Genomic DNA, 6,859 nt, shown 5'->3' on the forward strand with positions numbered 1-6,859 from the left:
GGGTGGGGCAGGAATGTGAGGAGCTGGAGATGGCTGGAGACTGCTGGGCACTGGGGGCAGAGAACAGGAACCTGTGGGCGGGAAGCAGGTAGGAAAGCAACTCCCTGAGTCTGGCCCAGGAACGGATGGGGCAGGAGTTGCTTCCAGTGGGGAACCAGGAGGAAGAAGAGGGTAGAACAGAGAGATGCTGTGGGCATCTGAGAACTTAGTGGACATTAAGAGCCAGGGACATTTAGGGAAAACATTCAGGATCCATGGTGCTGGGCTTTCAACAGTGCACCTCCCTCCCTCCCTGTCCTCCAGCTACCCAGTTCTCTCTGGGGATAGCGTACATTCACTAATTTCTCATGTATCCTTCCAGAGGAATTTTATACATCTATGCACATATATACCATCGTCCTGTTTTCTGTCCCCAGATAGGATCACATTATTCTGCACCTTGTTTTTTTTTTTTAACATGAAATCCAAAGATCCTCCCATATCTAGACTTATAGAACCTCCTCGTTCATTTTAATAGCGATATAATATTCCATTGTATTCATCTATTTATTCCTAGTGTATTCAGTTAATTGGGAGATTGGAAGGCTTTTTTATGTCAAGAAACTAATGCTTATGCATATTCAAATTTGCTTATTTATTTATTTATTTTTGAGACAGATTGTCCAGGCTGGAGTGCAATGGCATTGTCTCAGATCCCTGCAGCCTCTGCCTCCCAGCTTCAAGCCATTCTCCCACCTCAGCCTCCCAAGTAGCTGGAACTACAGGTGTGCGCCATCAGGCCTGGCTAATTTTTGTATATTTTGTAGAGATGGGGTCTTGCCATGTTGGCTGGACTGGTCTTGAACTTCTGACCTCAAGTGATCCTTCCGCCTTGGCTGAGCCACCGCACCTGGCCCAAATTTGCTGATTTTTAAAGTGATTTTGTCCAATGCTTTTAAGCCTCTAAACCCAGATATTCGATGAATGCTTACTTCTAGATCCTTTAAAATTTGTTGATAATTACTAACAATGGGATGATAATAATGACAACAGATACCCTTTATTGAATGACTACAGGGAGCCAGTTCCTGGAATGAGTATTTGTTATACGTTATATCATTGATTACACAGAAACCTTATTATTAGAAACTATTATTATCCCAGCTGTAAGGATGGAATACTGAATAAGATGTGGTTCTGAATAGGGAGTTGCCCAAGCTCACAAAGTATGTGATAGAGCTAGAGATTCAAACCCAGGCCTCTCTGGCTCCTTCTTTGGGGTGGGCTGGCTCTGGGAAAATATGCTGTTTCTAAGGATTGACACTGGGTACATTTAAACCTGTCATGCACACAAATTCATGTATGATTAAGAAGGACCCTTTGTCAGACCCCTCACTTTCACTTGGGATCTGGAGTTACTGTCACTCTACATTCACCTTGGATGCCCTGTAGAGAGATCAGGACAGTAACCGCATCACAGTCCTTGTCCTGGCCCTGATCCTGTTGTGTTGTGATTTTCTATGTCTGGGTCTGTGTTTGGGAATTTACTGAGGGCACAGTCTAGGTCTGAGTCATCTCTGTGTCCTCAATATTACTCCACCCAGGCATGGCTCAGAGCAGGGGCTCAGGAAAATGTTTGCTAAGTGAATGAATGAAGAGATGAGTGAATGGCTTGTGGATTAGGCTGGGACTTGCTTAAGTCCCCAGGAACAGTGACCATAATTCCCATTAGTTCCTGAAACATAAGGTCTCTGTTCTGTTCTCATCAGTTAGCAAGTCACAGGGACCACTGGTTCCTTTATTCTCTGAAATACAGAGCTCCAAATCTCTCAGCACGTAAGACTCAGCTACTGCAATTCCTACAAATATCCAGAACTCAGGATCCATTATTCCCTTCACTCCCTGTCCCTGAGACAGGGGGCCACCATTCCCATCAGACATTGGCACACAAGTATAGGTTGAGCATCCCTAATCCAAAAATCTCGAATCGGAAATGCTTCAAAATCAAAAACTTTTTGAGCACCGACATGATGCCAGAAGTGAAACATTTCAATCCATCACTTGATCTCATGTGATAGATTGCAGTCAAAACCTTGTTTCATGGGGCAGGGCACAGTGGCTCATGCCTGTAATCCAGCCCTTTGGGAGGCTGAAGCAGGAGGATCACTTGAGCCCAGGAATTTGAGACGAGCCTGAGCAACATAGTGGGATTCCCATCTCTACAATAAAAAATTTAAAACTTAGTGGGGCATGGTGATGCATGTCTCTTTTCCCAGCTACTAGGGAGGCTGAGGTGAGAGGATTGCTTGAGCCCAGGAAGTCAAGGCTGCAGTGAGCTGTGATGGTGCCACTGTAGTCCAGCCTGGTTGATAGAGTGAGACCCTGTCTTCAAACAAACAAAAAACTTGGTTTCATGCACAAAAATATTGTGTAAAATTATCTTCAGGCTATGTGTAGAAGGCATATATAAATGAAATGAAAACAAATGAATTTTGTGTTTGGACTTGGGTCTCATCCCCAAAATCTCTGATTTTTATGTATATAAAAATATTCCAGAATACAAAATAGAAAGTCAAACCTGAAACACTTTCTGTCTCAAGTATTTTGGATAAGGGATGCTCAACCTATATCACCATCCTTGTCAGTCTCTGCTACCCAATATTGTAATTCTCATACTTCTTAGACACAGGGGCCACCATTCTAATCAACTGCTGAAACTCAAGTTCCACTATTACTACCTCTTGGAACAGCACTCCAAAGGAAAATAGAAACTTCCTACCCTTCACAAAGTCATCCCAAGTTCCTGAAACAGGAACTGGTAGACAGGAAGACACCTTAACCTACCTTGAACTAGGTCTGAGTCAAGGACTCACACGTTGATACTGTAGAACAGGCGGCACCGGGTCATGAGGAACATCAAAGTAGCAGAGAATCCTTCCATGTGAGGGATCAACCCTAAAACCAAGATAATCCGATAGCACCACCAGAGAATCCTTCCATGTGGGGGGATCAACCCCAAACCCAAGATAATCCTAGAGCACCACATAATCCCTACAGGTGGGATAATCCCCACACTGGCAGAGCCTAAAATCACGAGATGATCTAAATCAAACTGGTCCAACCTGCAGCCCATAGGCCTCGTGTGGCCCAGGATGGCTTTGAATGTGGCCCAACACACATTCATAAACTTTCTTAAAACATTGAGGTTTTTGGGGATTTTTGGAATTTTTTTTAAGCTCGTCAGCTATCGTTAGTGTTAATGTAGTTTATTTGCAGCCCAAGACAATTCTTCTTCCAAAGTGGCCCAGGGAAGCTGAAAGATTGGATGCTCCTGAACTAAATGCAGCATATTCTCCCATCACACCGTTAAATAACCTCAAATGGTAACCTGCCCCTGGTGGACTTGTAGGAAGTAGAGACAGGGTCCCCATTTTTGTTGGGTCTGGGTGGGGTGAAGTGGGGAGGTAACAGATGTCATTTCCACAATTAATTATTTTCTGAACAAAGGGCATGGGAAAATGGGTGTGATTTTTGTGGGGGGTTCCCTATAGCCTTTCTCTCTGCATTTTTGTTTGATGAGTGAAGGACCTTCAGCTGCTCTGCTGTTTACATCTAAGCAAAAGGTAGGGAAGGTTACACTGAAGTTCAAGGAGACAGGACTAGTTACAGTTTTTGCAAGTCCATCAGCTGCCATCTCCTCCTACCTCTGGTAATAGATCCTCTCCTTCCTTTAAGTAACCCACTCCACGTGACTCTGACAAGAATGTCCGAGCACTAATGCCCCTCCTCCTCCCCCTAAAAAACCTTAGTCTGGGCATCTGGGTATATGACACAAAATAGGCCAACCAGAATATTTATCATTCATTCATCTGTGAGCCCTGACAGAGCTGATTAGAATCCAAGATTTTATTTTTGATCTTGATACATCAATTTTATGTCTTCTAAAATATAAATGTATACATATGCATTTGTACACACATATATTGTTTTAGTTTCTGAAGAACAGAGTCATACTACATATACCAAGGTAATTAAGAGCACAGATTCTGAAGCCAGGCTGCCCAGGTTTGAATGCTGGCTCAACCACTTTACTAGCTATGTCTCTCTAAGTCTCAGTTTTATCATCAGTAAAATGGGTGTAATAATAATAGTATCTATATCATGGATTGAGACATAAGGATTAAAGGAGTTAATGTATAGAAAGTGCTTAAAACAGTGCCTGACACACAATAAGCCATATAAAAGATTTATTGAATGTTATGCCTACAAATTAATACAGAGCTAGTTCTTTATTCTAATTTCTTCATACACATGCACAGAATTTTATATTAACAGAGCAGTTTATCCTTATGAAGATATTTTTACTGCATTCTTTCCCATCCTCATTTCTTTTTTCATTGCTTACCTTGATTGACCTCTTCCTTCCTACCCATTCACCAGGTGCTTCTCCTCCCAAAGATATATATTGTATCTGTCGCGAGTTAAATTGTGTCCCCTCCACCAAATATATATGTTAAAATTCAAATCCTCAGTACCTGTGAATGTGACCTTCTTTGGGGGCCTTTACAGATGTAATCAAGTTAAAATGAGGGCATACTGGATTAGAGTGGGCCCTAAATCCAATGACTGCTAATCTGATAAGGAGAGAGGTATTTGAAGATGCAGAGAAAATACTTGGGAAGAAGGCCATGTAATGATGGAGGCAGAGATTCAAGTTATGCGTCTTCAAGCCAAAAAACACCAAGGATGGCTGGCAACCACCAGAATCTAGAACAAGAAACCAAGGGGCCTACAGAGGAAGCATGGTCCTACTGATACCTTCATTTCCAGCTTCTAGCCTCCACATCTGTGAGAGAATACATTTCTGCTTTTGCTTGCTTGTTTGTTTTGAGATGGAGTCTCCCTCTGTCACCCAGGCTGGAGTGCAGTGGCATGATCTTGGCTCACTGCTGTATCCACCTCCTGGGGTCAAGCAATTCTGCCTCAACCTCCCAAGTAGCTGGGTTTACAGTCACCTGCCACCACGGCCGGCTAATTTTTATATTTTTAGAAGAGACAGGATTCACCATGTTGGCTAGGCTGGTCTCAAACGCCTGACCTCAAGTGGTCTGCCTGCCCTCAGTCTCCCAGAGTGCTGGGATTACAGGCATGAGACACCGTGCCTGGATAATTTCTGTTGTTTTAAGCTGCTTGGTTTATAATACTTTATTACAACAGTCCTAGAAAACCAATGTAGTATCCATGTTTTTCTGTGTGTCTTGCTATTCTTGACTTCATGCTTAAGTAAACATACATACACACACAAACATGCACATAGTTGGGTTGCATTCAAATTCAGCTTCAGCCTCAATATTTGTTCAAATTTTTCTATTTGACTTTGATCTCATCTCAGTCTTTTGGAGGTTGAACCATTGAGTGCCAATTTGAAGTTAAATTTCTGGCATCCCTGAACTTGTGTAGTCATGATGAATACGTGATGGATTGGGTTACCAGCCTATCTAACTAGCGCAATAACATTGGAAATATGAACAAATCATGTTCCTAATGTTAAAAATCTTAATAGTCATTTTCAAATTTAAGCATTCTAATGTAGCTTGGAGTGAAAATCTTGTGTGTGTTCAAAGTTAAATTTTTATCAAAATATAAATGTGTGTGTAATTATATGATTATAGGAGTAAGAGGCTGAAATAAATAATGGTGATTGTGAAAGCCTATAAGGTACAGATGATTCTTCAGGAAACTGACTCTGAAACAGAGGTTAGAACTCCCCCACAAGTGTGAATCCTGAGAGCACCCCTATTAATTTCCTGCTCTCAGCATTCACCCTTGTAGGAGAGTGAAGGAAGTAGGATTAGGCAGTGGGAGAAGGTGAACTACTATGCAGTCATAACAGAAGCCCCAGCCAATCCTACAGGAAGCTCTGCAGCTAGATGGCTCCAAAGAGATGTCCTGAACTGGGGAAAGGGGACTGGGTCTTTATACCACTCACTGACCTATTAAAATAAAAACTTCAGACAAATTGAACACAGTTTATTTGAGTAGAGAACAATTCATGAGTAGGGCAACATTCCGAACCAAAAGAGCAGTGAGTTTGTATAAGCTGGACACAGAAGCAAAGTAGAGAAATCATCTGATTGGCTACAGCTAGGCATTTGCCTTATTTGGGCACGGATATGATCAGTTAGCTGCCTATGATTGGTTGAAGCTTGGCTGTTTGTGATGGGCTGAAACCTTGCTATGTGTTACAAAAAGTATACTACTAAGTTACATTTCGGTTTGTTTACTTACTGAGTTAGGTTGCTGCTTATTAGGTAGGAACTCAAAGTATGGAGAAAACCTCAGGCTCATGGCCTCCAGCATAAACAGGCTCATGGCCTCCAGCATAAACAATGCTGATTTAATAGAGCAGTCCTTGGATGTGAGCTGACCCAGGAAGGGGCTGTGACTTTGGGTGAGGCAGCTCCCTTGCTCTGAAGGCAGTCCTTACCAGGGAAGACTCGACTGCCAGCTGTCAGCAATCAACACTCACAGCAGCTGGGATCAACCAGTGCTTCAGTCCTGGGGGCACTCCATCCATTACACCATGCCTTTCAGGTCCAAAAACAATTACTAAGAACTTCCGCATAATTATACAACTCAGGAAATAGACTGAGTGTTGGTATGAAGATTAAGGGTACTTTAGTTAAATGCCATTAGAAAGAATATTGTCTCCTCTTGGAACTGGCAAGTGATTGTAAAAATATCAATAATAACATGAGTCAGAACAGCAAAGATTAGATTCCATGGAATCCAGAGATCATTTTTGTGATAGGCAGCCTCCCTTGTAGAATTGTTTGGTATTCTACCATTCATATTATTAACGAAAATAATCTTTAATGAC

This window comes from Piliocolobus tephrosceles, chromosome 21, assembly GCF_002776525.5.
Source record: "Piliocolobus tephrosceles isolate RC106 chromosome 21, ASM277652v3, whole genome shotgun sequence".
NCBI classification, from domain to species: Eukaryota; Metazoa; Chordata; class Mammalia; order Primates; family Cercopithecidae; genus Piliocolobus; species Piliocolobus tephrosceles.